A 14678-nucleotide genomic window follows, 5' to 3' on the forward strand; every position below is an offset into this window, starting at 1 on the left:
CTATCATCATCATTATTATATGACGGCCACTCATGTACGTAAATAATACTGTCCCACAGAAATTGGCGGATCCAGTGAAGAAATGGAACAAGCTGGGGGAGCCATCTGGAGGGCATAACAGTTTTCCAAAAGGGAGAAGGGTTGAGCAATGGAAAATGTTTCTTACTTTCCGTTTCTCATAGCCCATAAATTTGTTCTGAAAAAGGAGGAGAAGGAGAAGAGTTTGGATTTGATATCCCGCTTTATCACTACCCTAAGGAGTCTCAAAGCGGCTAACAATCTCCTTTCCCTTCCTCCCCCACAACAAACACTATGTGAGGTGAGTGGGGCTGAGAGACTTCAGAGAAGTGTGACTAGCCCAAGGTCACCCAGCAGCTGCATGTGGAGGAGCGGAGACGTGAACCTGTTTCCCCAGATTACAAGACTACCGCTCTTAACCACTACACCACACTGGTGATAGAAACTGTGCCACTAAGAAAAAAAAAACCTATGCCAATGCTAAGAACCAGAGAACTAAAAAACACCTGGTGGATGAAAAAAAAAAAAAAAGCTCAAGAGATCCAGCACTTAGCCGACACTCATGATGCACAGAGTCTCTTTAAAGCCACAAAGACCATCTATGGACCAATAAATCATGGCATATGCCCCCTACGCTCAGCAGATGGTACCACGCTTCTGAAAGATAAAGAAGCTATTGCACTGTGCTGGAAAGGACACTACCAACATCTCCTTAACCACAACTCCCCCATAGCTGCTGAGGTCCTCTCACAAATCCCGCAAAAACAAATTAGAGATGAGCTTGCTGTATCTCCAAATCTGGGAGAGTTGTGTACAGCTATTAACCAAGTGAAAAACAACAAAGCCAGTGGACCTGATGGGATACCTGCTGAAATCTTCAAAGTGGGTGGAATTGAACTTACACAACAACTTCACAAGCTCATCAAAAAAATCTGGGAGAGAGAAGCAATCCCAGCAGACTTCAGGGATGCCAAAATTATCACTCTCTTTTTTAAAAGGTGACAGAACTGATTGCGGAAACTATCTAGGCATCTCTCTGTTAGCTGTGGCCGGCAAAATTCTTGCAAGGATCTTAGCAAACCGTCTCTTAACATTATCCGAGGTGACCCTTCCTGAATCCCAAAATGGTTTTCAGCCTTCTAGGGGGACAGTGGACATGATTTTCACAGCTCAACAACTTCAGGAAAAATGTAGAGAGCAAAACCAACCTTGGTACTCACACCATGCCGCCAGTTCTAGTGGTGCATCCAGCACCTCAGGGGCGCCCCTTGCTTGCTTCTGAGAAGAACTGGCTCTGCATTCCATACAAAATGTTGTTGTGCCTGCTGTTTGCTACAGAGACTGAAGATTCCTTCCCCCAGGTTTTGGCCCTGCTCAAGAACCAGTTAAGCACTTCCATGCCCCATTCGTTTAAACTGCTGAATAAACTTGGCCCTTCCATGAATCCCATTGAAATCTATAACATTATTCAGTTGTGTCTCAGCATATTTATGGGAAATGTCACTATTACAAAGAGTTTGGAAGAAGAGTTTGGATTTGATATCCCGCTTTATCACTACCCGAAGGAGTCTCAAAGCAGCTAACATTCTCCTTTCTCTTCCTCCCCCACAACAAACACTCTGTGAGGTGAGTGGGGCTGAGAGACTTCAGAGAAGTGTGACTGGCCCAAGGTCACCCAGCAGCTGCATGTGGAGGAGCAGGGACCCGAACCCGGTTCACCAGATTATGAGTCCACTGCTCTTAACCACTACACCACACTGGCTCTCACAAAAGGAGCCTGGGTTTAACTGGGTTTAACACAACCCACCCACTCATTCATACACACAAACACAGACAGACACACACACACACACACACACACACACACACACACACCACCTCTCACAGTTCAGGGGAGCCAGTGACCATTGTTAGGTTGCATGTAAGGCATGGCTGGGAAATCTGTGGCCCTCCAGATGCTGTTAGGATGCCAAACTCCCATCAGCCCCTGCAGCTGGCATGGCCAGTTGGTCAAGGGCAATGGGAATCCAGCAACATCTAGAGGGTAACACGCTCCCCATCCCTGACTTGAAGACCACTGCCTGCTTTTCAGCAACTACCTGCCACTCAGCCTCATTCTCCACATATTTCATGACCATCCTGCCGACTCTGTCCACTGAAGTCTCACCTCCGTCACGTTCCAACACTGGGAGTAAATACTGGGAGGGAGGATTGTACTCTATTCCTAATTCTGGGAGAAACCGGAAGACAGCACGGGCAGGTCAGTTATTGGCAGGGCTCAGGCATCACATACCTAAGTGTGATGCACTGGGCAGAGCGCTTAAAAATGAGTCAGGGAGACTTGAGCCCTGCTTGGCCACCAAACGCATCAAGGTGGCTCTAGAATTCAGCAAGCATGTTTTCATAGGAAGTGGCCTTATACTGAACCAGACCGTTGGTCCATGTAGCTCAGGGCCATCTACACTGGCTAGCAGACCCTCTTCTCAATTCCAGACAAGGTTCTCTTCCAGCCCTGCTTGAAGATGCTGGGCATTGAAGCTGGGGCCTTCTGCATGCAAGGCAGATGCACTCCGATTGAGCTACAGCCCCTCCCTAGGCCCTTCATTCCAGGAGAGGAAAGAGTCTCAGAGGTATCAAGCACTGTTGGGCTGGTCCTCTCCACCCTGCCTGCACTAGGCAGGCCCTCTGCTCTGCTCACCTCCACACAGAAACTGCTGGATGCCCTCTGTGCCAGCGCTGCAGATGTCATTGGACGGGTAGGACATGGACGAGGCATCTAGGGTCAGTGTCTGCAGAACAGACAGAAATATAATTATTTTAGAACGTAAGAGGAGCCTGGCTACTGGATCAAGGCCCATCAAGTCCAGCATCCTGTTCTCACAGTGGCCAACCAGATGCCCCTATGGGAAGCCCACAAGCAGCACCCAAGTGCAACAGAAACACTCCCAAATTCTAGCAGTATGAGAGAGGGAGGAAACCACTTTCTCTGCATCATGCATAATCTTACAGGTGAAACTCAGAAAATTAGAATATCATGTAAAAGTTCATTTATTTCAGTAATTCAACTTAAAAGATGAAACTAATATATGAGATAGACTCATGACATACAAAGCGAGATATGTCAAGCCTTTATTTGTTATAATTGTGATATTATGGCACACAGCTGATGAAAACCCCAAATTAACAATCTCAGAAAATTAGAATATTAAATCAAATCAGCAAAACAAGGACTGCAAATAGAGCAATATTGGACCTATGAGAAGTAGAAGCATGCATATGTACTCAGTACTTGGTTTGGGCACCTTTTGCATCAATTACTGCCTCAATGCGGCGTGGCATGGATGCGATCAGCCTGTGGCACTGCTGAGGTGTTATGGAAGACCAGGATGCTTCAATAGCAGCCTTCAGCTCTTCTGCATTGCTCGGTTTCATGTCTCTCATCTTTCTCTTGGCAATGCCCCATAGATTCTCTATGGGGTTCAGGTCAGGCGAGTTTGCTGGCCAATCAAGCACAGTAATCCCATGGGCACTGAACCAGGTTTTGGTACTTTTGGCAGTGTGGGCAGGTGCCAATTCCTGCTGGAAAATGAAGTCAGCATCCCCATAAAGCTCGTCTGCAGAAGGAAGCATGAAGTTCTTCAAAATCTCCTGGTAGACGGCTGCGTTGACCCTGGACTTAATGAAGCACAGTGGACCAACACCAGCTGATGGCATGGATCCACAAATCTTCACTTCACACTGGACTTCAAGCATCTGGCATTGGAAACTTCACACTGGACTTCAAGCATCTGGCATTGTGTGCCTCCCCATTCTTCCTCCAGACTCTGGGTCCTTGGTTTCCAAATGAGATGCAAAAGTTGCTCTCATCAGAAAAGAGGACTTGGAACCACTGAGCAACAGCCCAGTTCTTTTTTTCCCTTTAGCCCAGGCAAGATGCTTCTGATGTCGTTTTTTGTTCAGGAGCGGCTTGACAAGAGGAATTTGGGGAAATAAATCTTTTGGTCCAGGCAGCGCTTCCTCGGCGTAGGCTCTGCTCTCACCCTGACCTGGCCAAAGAAATGTAGAGTAGCAGCGGTCCTGCTTCCGTGTGAGATAAAGGGATAAATCAGTCCAGAGACAGTCCGTTCTTATCTCTAGTAGCTTTATTTACAGAGCAATAAATTCCATCAGACACCATCGGAAACTTCAGCCATTTCTCTGTGCTTTCCAAAAGCACTCTCACAGCAGCCTCTGAGCTGTGCTGCTTCTCTGTCCGTTGCAGAGACAGATCTGAAGAGCGTCAGAACAACATCCTGTGACGCACTTCTCTGCATCGAGATGCCTTGATACAGATACAGGACACCAGTGAGTTTTAACCCTGTCAGTTCCAAACTCCACACCCCCTCTTGTCCTGCATCTGGAGACAACAGTCAACAATGCTTTCCCCATACACAGACCCTCACAGAACTCCTCGTGCTTCTGGAAGGTTAATGGTTTTGTGAAACCATCAGCGAGGTTCTTGCTTGAGGGACAGTATTTCAGAGCAACTAGCCCCTCATGGACGCTCTGACATACATTCCAGAAACGTATGTCCAAATGTTTAGTCCTCGCCTTGAATTGCCCCGTCTCAGCTAATTTGAGGCAAGGTTGATTGTCTTCGTGCACCACAACAGGTAGACAATTCTCTCCACTAATTTCCTTGACCAAACACACATAGAACTCCAGCTCTCTGCAAGCATCTGATAGCGCACTGAACTCAGCTTCAGTAGACGAAAGCGCTATGAGACTTTGCTTCCGGGACCTCCACCCAACTACTGAGTCCCCAAACTTCACCACTAGGCCTGACACTGATTTGCGATCTTCAAGGTTAGCCCAATCCGAATCCACAAAGCAAGTCAGTTTGACTTCTCCTTGAGCTGGCAATCTAAGACAAAAGTCTTTGGTTTCCTGCAAATACCTCAGAACTCTCTTGATGCCATTCCAGGCTTGCACACTAGGACTTGAAGCCTCTCTACTGAGCAGATTGACAGCAAATGCTATGTCTGGTCTGCTCCACTGAGACAAATACAACAAACTCCCTAGGGCTGACTGAAACACTTCAGTATTTTCGAACACAGCGCGTTCTGCTTGCTGGCTGTCTTTCACAAAACTAGTCTCCATAGGACTTCTCACTCCTGCACAATCACTCAACCTGAACTTCTCAAGCAACTGTTCAATTTTACCTTTCTGGCAAAGCAAAAAGCTACCATCCTCAGTCTTTGCTATCTGGACGCCTAAGTAGGATTTGACATCTCCAAGCTGCTTCAGCTTGAACCGCTTTCCAAGCTCCCTAGCAAACTTCTCTGCCTGTTCACTAGCCTGTGTCATCATTAAGATATCATCAACAAAAACAAGAACCACTTGCTGTGACTCTCCTGACCCCTTCAGGTACAGGCAACTGTCTGCAACACTTCTTCTGAAACCTAGCTCTTCTAAGGCTTCATGTAGACACATATTCCAATTCCTGGCAGATTGGCGTAACCCATAGATGGATTTGTGCAACCGCCACACAATACCTGGTTCACTGACTTCAAACCCTGGAGGAGGAAGCATGTACAACTCCTCCTGGAGATCTGAGTTCAGGTAGGCGACATCTACATCAAAATGGTTCACCTTCCAACCTCTCTGTGCTGCTATCGCCAAAAGCGTCCTCAAAGTCTCCGCTCTTGAGGTCGGTGAATAGACCTCTGTGAAGTGGACACCCTTTTTCTGTGTGAATCCTCGGGCCACTAATCTCGCTTTATACTGTGGTTCTCCTGATTCTGTGGGTTTTAAGCGGTAAACCCACCTGCAACTAACAGCTCGCTGGTTAGCCGGCAGCTGAGTGAGTGAGAACACACCAAGAGACTCCATTGAGTTCATCTCCTTCTGCATCGCCTCACGCCATTTGCTAGCTTCCTCCTGAGGCAACTTCTGAACATCCTCAAAGGATTCAGGCTCACATCTAGCCACACCAACCCAAACACTAGTGGCTTCATACCTGTCAGGAGGCTTACCCTTGGTTGACCTTGCTGACCTCCTCAGTGTGAATTCTGGACCTGCACCTGATTCACTTGGATCAACCCTACCATCCCCTGTGTCAGAAACTTCCCCCTCTGACCTGCTGCGCCGTTTCGGGCGTACAGCTGGTTCTGCTGGCGAGGATGGTTCACTACTCGGCTCAGACTTGACAGAGACCTGCGGAGGGGTCCTGGGACTCCCCTTTGGAGAGGTTTGGGGCCTCTGCCTTGGAGATCCCTGCTCTGGACTCTGTGGCTGTGGACCGTGCACCTCAGCAACAGGTTCAGCCTCGTCCTCCTCCTCCTCATTACCTGAGTCTAACAGAACATCTGGGTTCCCGTGAAGACGTTTCCACCCACTCTGCTCGCAAAACTCAGCACTGCCGCTAATAAGCAGCTTAGACTGGTTGCCAGTAGGGTATGCGAAACGCCACGCCTTTGAACTTGGCTCATAGCCTACAAAGATCATCTTCCTAGACCTTGGCTCACCCTTTCTGTGCATGGCCTTTGGAACCAGAACCCAAGCCTCACATCCAAAAAGTGAAAGTAGTGGACCTTCGGTTTTTTCTGATGCAACAAGAAAAACGGTGTGTTGCCTACACTGGAATTGTACGTCCGATTCTGCAGAAAGCATGTTGTCTTATAACTTTCAGCCCAAAAGCGCTGTGGCAAACCCGAGTCTGCCAACATTGCGTTTGCTGATTCCTGTAGTGTGCAAAACTTTCTCTCTGCAACCCCGTTCTGTTGCGGAGAGTAGGGGGCCGACAATCGATGAGTGATACCTTTCTGCCTGAAAAACGATTGCAGCGCAGAACCTGTGAACTCCCCCCCCCCCCCGCGATCAGATTGAAAGGAAACCACCCTGGTAGAGAAACGCAGCTCTACCGCTGTGATCCAATCTCTGATCAGTGCAGCTGCTTCTGATTTGCATCTAAGCGTAAACAACCAGGTGTGTTTTGAAAAATCATCAATCAGAACCAGAACCCATTTAGACCCAGCTAAAGAAGGTGTTGGCATGGGTCCTGACAAATCTGCATGCACAAGTTCAAAGGGTTTGCTGGTCCTCCTCTCTGACCTGGGGTATGTGCATGTTGTGACTTTTGATTGCTTACAGGCTTGACAATCTAGGTATTTGTCACATGCCTTGAACCTACACCCAATTGTGTTCTCTGCTGCTTTTCGCACAAGTGACCACCCAGCGTGTCCAAATTTCCTGTGCCATAAGTGTATACAATCATGGTGTGGTGGGACATTAGCACACTGCCCTTGGGCGTCTTCAATGGACTCTCCACTAGCCCCATTTTCCACCAGCCCCATTTTCCCACCAGTCCCATTTTCAATGGGCATCTCCACCAGAAAGAGCCTGTCTTTCCTCTCAACACTGTAGATCTTCTTCCCATCCCTGTAAAAAGAGCACAAATTGTTAGAGAACAAAACATCGAACCCAACAGCCATTAATGCTGACACACTCAAAAGAGAATGGGCAAGTTCTGGGACCACGTAAGCTTGCACTTCAGCATCTATGAAAGAACAATATAAAGACCCAGAGTCAGTCAGCGGTCTTTTCGACCCATCTGCTAAAGTAACATAGTGTGCAGTTTTAACTGTCTTGCAGTTCCTCAGGAGCTCTCTAGAGTTAACGAGGCAATGCGAAGCTCCACTGTCGATCAGAGAAAAAGTGTCTCTCTGGCTGTTTTCCAAAGATGCCATGGCGTTGCTCGCACCCCCACTGGGGCCTCTGCAAAAGTCCATGTCCTTGGTTGCCATGGTTGCAGCCTCCCCTCGACTGGGACTCTTGTCTTTTCCCAGAGATACCAACGCAGCTGTGAGGTGAAAAGACGCCTTGTCTTTGTTTTTCTCCTGGCCTGCAGCTTTCCCACGTCTGGCGCTGGGAACTTGCTTTGTTGACATTCCACGCCGGCCGGTGTCCTTGGCAGCCTGGGCCTCTAGCGGATGCTTCCCAGCGCTGTTGGACATCGCCTCAGAGCACAAACAACTCTTGGAAACTTACGCTTTTTCAGAGCTCTTGGAACGGCTTGCTCCCCCACTCGTGGGTGCTCTGCTGCCTAAGGAACAGCCTGCAACTGCCTTCCTCTTCCCAGCTCTCAGCCTCTCTCCAGCACCATCACACAGACGTGTCGAAGCATGGAAACAGCTTCCCAAAACAGCTCCAGCCCCCTCTGGACATAGGGCTTTCTCTGGGCAACTCTCAGCCCCCTCTGGCCTTTCTCCCACTGAGGCTTGACACGCTATCTTCAGTGCCTGCCACGCGACCCAGAGCTTCCCTTGCAGCATTGGCAACAGCCAAGTATCAACGCTGGCCCTTAAAATGGCTAGCACCCTTTGCTCTCTCTCCAGAGCAGCCCCGTCTGCTTCCACTGCTCCTGCAGACCTCTCACTGGACTGGGCAAAGACTGGATCGGCCTGGGTACAGTCCCACAGCTTCCTTTCTGCCAGCCAGTGGTGCATGGTCTTACTCCAGGCTTCCCAATTGGCCCCATGCAGCCTTTCACCGGGGTAGCTCTCATGGCCTTGCTGTGCCTGAGCCATCTTCCTCCCCCCCCCCCGGGGCTTCAAGCGTACTCACTCTGCCAGCAAGCTGGTCGTCCGAAGCAGCAGCCGTCTCCCTTGGCTCTTGGCTCCGATCACCAGCATTCCTCACTGCCCTTCCTGGCAGGAGATCACAGCAACTCAAAGCTAGCAGCCTTCCTCCCTTCTCACACTTGTCAGGAAATGCGGAACTCCCATAACCTTTGGGTAAATAAATCTTTTCGTCCAGGCAGCGCTTCCTCGGCGTAGGCTCTGCTCTCACCCTGACCTGGCCAAAGAAATGCAGAGTAGCAACGGTCCTGCTTCCATGTGAGATAAAGGGATAAATCAGTCCAGAGACAGTCCGTTCTTATCTCTAGTAGCTTTATTTACAGAGCAATAAATTCCATCAGACACCATCGGAAACTTCGGCCATTTCTCTGTGCTTTCCAAAAGCACTCTCACAGCAGCCTCTGAGCTGTGCTGCTTCTCTGTCCGTTGCAGAGACAGATCTGAAGAGCGTCAGAACAACATCCTGTGACACACTTCTCTGCATCGAGCTCCTCCCAGCTCCTCCCAGATCCAGATACAGGACACCAGTGAGTTTTAACCCTGTCAGTTCCAAACTCCACAAGGAATACGACATTTGAAGGCCATCTCCAGGATCCGTCTGTGTGTGGTAGCTCTTGATGCACTAACTCCAGCCTCAGTCCACTCCTTGTGAAAGTCCCCAACATGTTTGAATGGTCTTTTCCTGACAATCCTCTCCAGGCTGTGGTCATCCCTGCTGCTTGTGCACCTTTTTCTTCCACACTTTCCCCTTCTGCATAACTTTCCAGTAATGTGCTTCGATACAGCACTTTGGGAACATCCAACTTCTTCTGCAATTACCGTTTGAGGCTTTCCCTCCTTATGGAGGGTCTCAATGATGGCTTTCTGCACAACTGTCAGGTCAGCAGCCTTCCCCATGATTGTGCTTCCTACTGAACCCATTGCAGGTGTTATGGATTAAATAGTTACTGCACCTTTTCACAATATTCTAATTTTCTGAGATTGTTAATTTGGGGTTTTTATCAGCTGTACCCCATAATCGTCACAATTATAACAAATAAAGGCTTGACATATCTCGCTTTGTATGTCATGAGTCTATCTCATATATTAGTTTCATCTTTTAAGTTGAATTACTGAAATAAATGAACTTTTCCACGATATTCTAATTTTTTGAGTTTCACCTGTTGTCAGAGCTGCCTCAGGTCCCAGCTCACAAAGGACCAACACCAGTTTCTCTTTAGATACAAAAGTCTTTATTGAAGTCCATTTGTGGTTTCACAGTTCCGGCGCGCAGCCCTACGTCTGTATCTCTTAGACCGTTGAAGCTCCCTCTGAGTCGGTCCCTCCCCGACACCAGTTTAAGATCCTTGCCTTGCTCCACCTCCTTCTTTGTTCCCTCTTCCGCTGGGTCCTCCTGCCCCCTGGGGTTTCGCCCTTCCTAGACTCTTCCGACGCTGATGATTCCCCGGATTGTTCCCCCTCCCTCCGGCGGGCTTTAGGACCTGGTTCCCAATCCGGGGGCTCTGCTGTCCCGCACGCCTGTACATTTGAACTTGGCGCGCGCGCCCAGCTCCCAACCTTCCTTCTGATCGTTACACTACTCCTGTCACTGCTCTCCTCCTCTTCCGGGAGGATAGCTGGTCCTGACCTCCCCTCCATTCCTCCTTTCTCCGATGGAGGCGCGGCCAGCCCTGACTCATCTCCTCTGCCTGCTGGAGGAGACGCTGCCCCCGACATACAGGAACCTCCCCCCCCCTGCTATGCTCTGATGGGGAAGCTGGTCCTGATCTCCAGCTGCCGCTTGGGGAACCCCCGCTGGCCCCTTGTTTCTGGTGCGTCCCCCCTGAGACCTCCCTAGTCCTGACCACCGGCGCCCCCTTCTGGGAATCCTCTGATTCGCTGGAGAGGCTCATGGAATCCCTCGGATCACTGTCATTCTCCTCCCCACTGTCCTCAGTTTCTTCCCATTCGCTCTCCATCTCCTGTCTCCGCTGTGCCTCTGTCCCTGAACCCCTGATATCCATCCCCCCTCGAAGCCCTCCTTCCCCCTCCCTCTCCTCGGGTGCGGGTTCCGGGTGCTCCATTGCTGTGGGGGTTAGTGCTGGAAACTGTTCGTTCTCCCCTGCGTGTCGCCGTCCTTCTAGATCCGGCCAGTCCGTAGTGTGGTCGTCTGCTTCGATCTCCTCTGCTTCCATCTCTGTGTATTCGTGCTCGAACCCGGGATCCTCCCCCAACATGTCCATGCCCGTCTCTCCCCCCGTTACCTCAGGAGATGCTGCGTGCCAGGGTCCCCTTAGCAGCTCCCTGCGCCACCCCACCTCCGGTTGATCGTCCCACCAATAGGAGCGGTCTGTGTCAACCCCCGAGCATGATCCCCTTGGGGGGCTCGATTCCGGCGTCGTTTCCTCAGCGGACGAGAACCCCTTGAACGTGCTGGCTGAAAGTGTGGGTGTGAAAAGCCAGTCGTCGAAATAATCTGCTGGCATGGGTCTGTGTGGGTAGAGTGCATGGAACTCGTCTTTGAGATAATGCTCTTCCAGGGCATAGTCCGGTACCCAACTGTTGGCGCTGGCCGGGGTACCTTCCCTGGCAAGGAGATATTCTACTCCCTCCTCCCCCCCATCTCGAGTCCAAAATTTCCATGACCTCGTTGAGTGGCGTCGCCCTCGGCGACTTCCCCCCTGCTGGTGATTTTCTGCACGGATCTGGTGCGGTCCCTGGCGCCTGAAACCTGTGCGGTGCCTTGTAGGGTGTGAGCACCGACCTATGAAAGACCGGGTGCATTCTGGAACCTTCCGGGAGAGTCAACCGGAAAGCCACTGGATTGATTTGTGCCTCGACTTGGTACGGCCCTAGCTGCTTGTGTCCTAGCTTCTTCTTAGCTAACGATTTGGCCGGCACCGCCTGGGCCGCTAACCATACCCAGTCCCCCACCTGGATTTCTACCCCTGCTCTCCTGTGCTTGTCTGCCTGCACTTTGTAGGCGTGTTTAGCTAGTTCCAAGTGCCTTCAGAGTTGCTCGTGGACTTCCTGTAACTCTGCTGCTAAGTGCTCTGCTCCCTGCGGCTCCCCCTCCCCTGTCGTCTCTAACCCCGGGAAGGTCCTGGGATGCCGCCCATTGTTGGCGAAGAACGGTGTCACCCCCGTGGACCCGTGCTTCGTGTTGTTGTAGGCAAACTCAGCCAGCGGTAGGTAGTCCACCTAGGTCGAGGGCTGCTGATTCGCGTAGCAGCGCAGGTACTGCTGCATGATGGCGTTGACCCTCTCCGCTTGTCCGTTGGTCTGCGGGTGTCTCGCCGACGCTAAGTTGATCTTGACGTTCAGGATACCCAGCAGCCTCTGCCAGAAGCTCGAGATGAATTGGCGACCCCGGTCGGACAAGATGGACCGTGGCAAGCCGTGAACTCTGAACACGTGGTCTATGAACAGCTTGGCGGTCTGTTCCGCTGTGGCCACCTTCACGCAAGGAATGAAGTGCGCCATCTTGGTGAACAGGTCCACGACGACTAGTACCGCCGTTTTGCCTCGCGAGCTGGGCAGATCTGTGACAAAGTCCAGGGCCACCTTCTCCCACGGCTCTAGTGGCGTCTGTAGTGGTTCCAACAGTCCCGCCGGCTTCCTGTGCACTGGTTTGGCTCTTTGGCACGTGTCACACCTGGCGACGTAATCCGCGACTTCTCCTCGCATCTGGGGCCACCAAAAGTCCCTGTCCACCAAAACTCTGCCGTCTTGTCCTTGCTGAAGTGCCCAGCGCTGGGTGCGTCGTGCAATTGCTGCAGGACTTTCGCGCGTAGGTCGTCTCCCGGCACGTAGAGAGCCCGTTTGCGGGTGAGCAGCCCGTCGCGTATCTGGAACTCGTCGTCCTTCGCTGTGCCCCTGCGCACCTCCTCCATCTTGGATTGTGTGAACGGATCCGTCTGCAGCACGCGACGCACCGCATCCAGGTCCACGGTAGCTGAAGCGCATGCCCACGCTTGCGGTGCGAAAATGTGTTTGGCCGCCACCGGTGCCGCTTCCTCGAGATACTGTGGTTTCCTGGACAGTGCATCTATCGAGATACAGTGCATTCTATCCTGAAGTCGAAATCCGCAAAGAACTCCGCCCAGCGGATGTGTCTCTGGTTCAGGAGCCTCGCCGTGCGCCAGTACTCCAGGTTCTTGTGGTCTGTGCGGACCTGCACGGTGTGTCTGGCTCCGATGAGGAAGTGCCGCCACGCCTTGAAGGCCGCATGAATGGCCAGCAACTCCCTGTCCCAGATGGTGTAGTTCTGTTCCGACTTGCTGAGCTTCCTGGAGTAGAATGCGCAGGGCCTCCAGTTCCCTTGCAGATCTTCCTGCAACAGGACCGCCCCCACCGCTCTGTCTGAGGCGTCAGTCTCAACCCTCATTGGTTTGCTGGGGTTTACGTGTAGCAGCTGTTCTTCGGACGCGAAGAGGCGCTTGAGTCTCCGAAAAGACTGTTCCGCCTGGTCCGTCCAGGTGAACTTTTTCTTTTTGGAGCTGAGGGTGTCCGTGATAGCTGCCGTCTCCTTGGCGAACCCCTTGATGAACTTGCAGTAAAAGTTGGCGAATCCGACAAACTTCTGGACCTCCTTCCGATTGCGCGGGCTCTCCCAGTCCAACACCGAGCGGACCTTGGCACTGTCCATGGCGAGGCCCTTGTCGGACAGCTTGTAGCCCAGGAAATCCACCTCCGTCACGTCGAACTGGCACTTCTCCAGTTTGGCGTACAGTCTGTGCTCCAGTAGTCTCTGCAGGACCTCCTTTACATCCCTCTCGTGAGCCTCCGGCGATTCCGAGAAGATCAGGATGTCGTCGAGGAAGCATACGCACTTCTTGTAGAGGAGTCCCACTAACACGTGGTGTATAAATGCTTGGAAACAGTGGGAGCCATTTTGGAGACCAAACAGCATAACTTTGTATTCATAGGTGCCTAACGGCGTAAACATGGCCGTCTTCCACTCATCGCCCTCCCACATGCGTATGAGATTGTATGCGCCGCGTAGATCCAACTTGGTGAAGATTCTCCCCTTCCTCACCGTCGCGAGCAGGTCGTGGATCTTGGGCATGGGAAAGGCTGTGGGCTTTGTCTTCGAATTTATGAGCCTATAATCTACGATCAGCCTCTTTTGGGGCGTGTCTTTCTTCTTCACGAAAAACACGGGACTGCCCCCCACTGCCTTGGATTCTTGGATGAATCCCCGCTTCAAATTGTGCTCTATGAACTCCCTGAATTCCTGCATCTCGTCCTCGGACATGGAATACAGCTTCCCAGTTGGCAGCGTCGCCCCTGGTAGGAGGTCAATCGCACAGTCGTAGGGCCGGTGGGGGGGGTAGCTGGTCAGCTTCCTTCTCGCAAAAGACCTCCAGAAATGCCTTGTACTTGTGGGGCACCGCCTGCACCATGCCTAGGTGTAACTGTTGTCCATCCTCCTGACCCTCCTCTTCCTGGCCAGTCTGGATGCAGTGTTCTGCGCAGTAGGAGGAACCGAAGGTCAACTGCCGCTGGTACCATGCTAATGCCGGGCTGTGCCTGTCCAGCCAACTCATGCCCAACACTATGGGCGTGTCTGACAGGTGGGTGACGTTAAAGCTGATGACTTCGCGATGATTTCCAATTTGCATCACCATAGGCGGTGTTTGCTGTACCACCTGCCCGCCCAGCAGCTTCCTGCCATCGACTGTGACGACGTGTAGTGGCAGCGTGGCCGGCAGAAGCGCTATACGGTGCTGCTTGATGAACTCCACCCCCACAAAGTCTGCATTACTACCGGAATCAATGGTAATCGGGACTTCCAGGGTGAATCCATTTGGCAGCTGGAGTGATGCGGTGAGCTGCACCACTGGCTTGGGTGGGAGGGGGTCTGTGGGTTGTAAGATCTCTGGGGACTGCTTCACTGACTTGCCTGGCTGGGCCCCAGTGCTTCTGCTTCCAGCCAGGCATTGTCGTTTCCCTGAAGCTGCCCCCCCTGTTGCACTGCTTCTTTTACTGTTGCCAAGGCTGCAGTGTGCTTCTGGATCCTCTGGGGACACTCTTTGGCCATGTGGTTTGCACTGTCGCAGA

General features: G+C 51.6%; 1 pseudogene across 1 annotated transcript in view; it reads right to left on the minus strand.

Annotated features, from left to right (window-relative positions):
* LOC309523259 (E3 ubiquitin-protein ligase LRSAM1-like) overlaps window positions 1–14678 on the minus strand; it is a 41440-nt pseudogene that overhangs the window by 5263 nt on the left and 21499 nt on the right. The window contains exons 5-7 of the transcript XR_014224658.1: window positions 2717–2807; window positions 2118–2248; window positions 167–196 (exon numbers count right to left, since the gene is read on the minus strand). The product of XR_014224658.1 is annotated as an E3 ubiquitin-protein ligase LRSAM1-like (transcript). The remainder of the gene's footprint in view (window positions 1–166; window positions 197–2117; window positions 2249–2716; window positions 2808–14678) is intronic.

Source organism: Podarcis vaucheri (genome assembly GCF_965113315.1).
Source record: "Podarcis vaucheri genome assembly, chromosome: W".
NCBI classification, from domain to species: Eukaryota; Metazoa; Chordata; class Lepidosauria; order Squamata; family Lacertidae; genus Podarcis; species Podarcis vaucheri.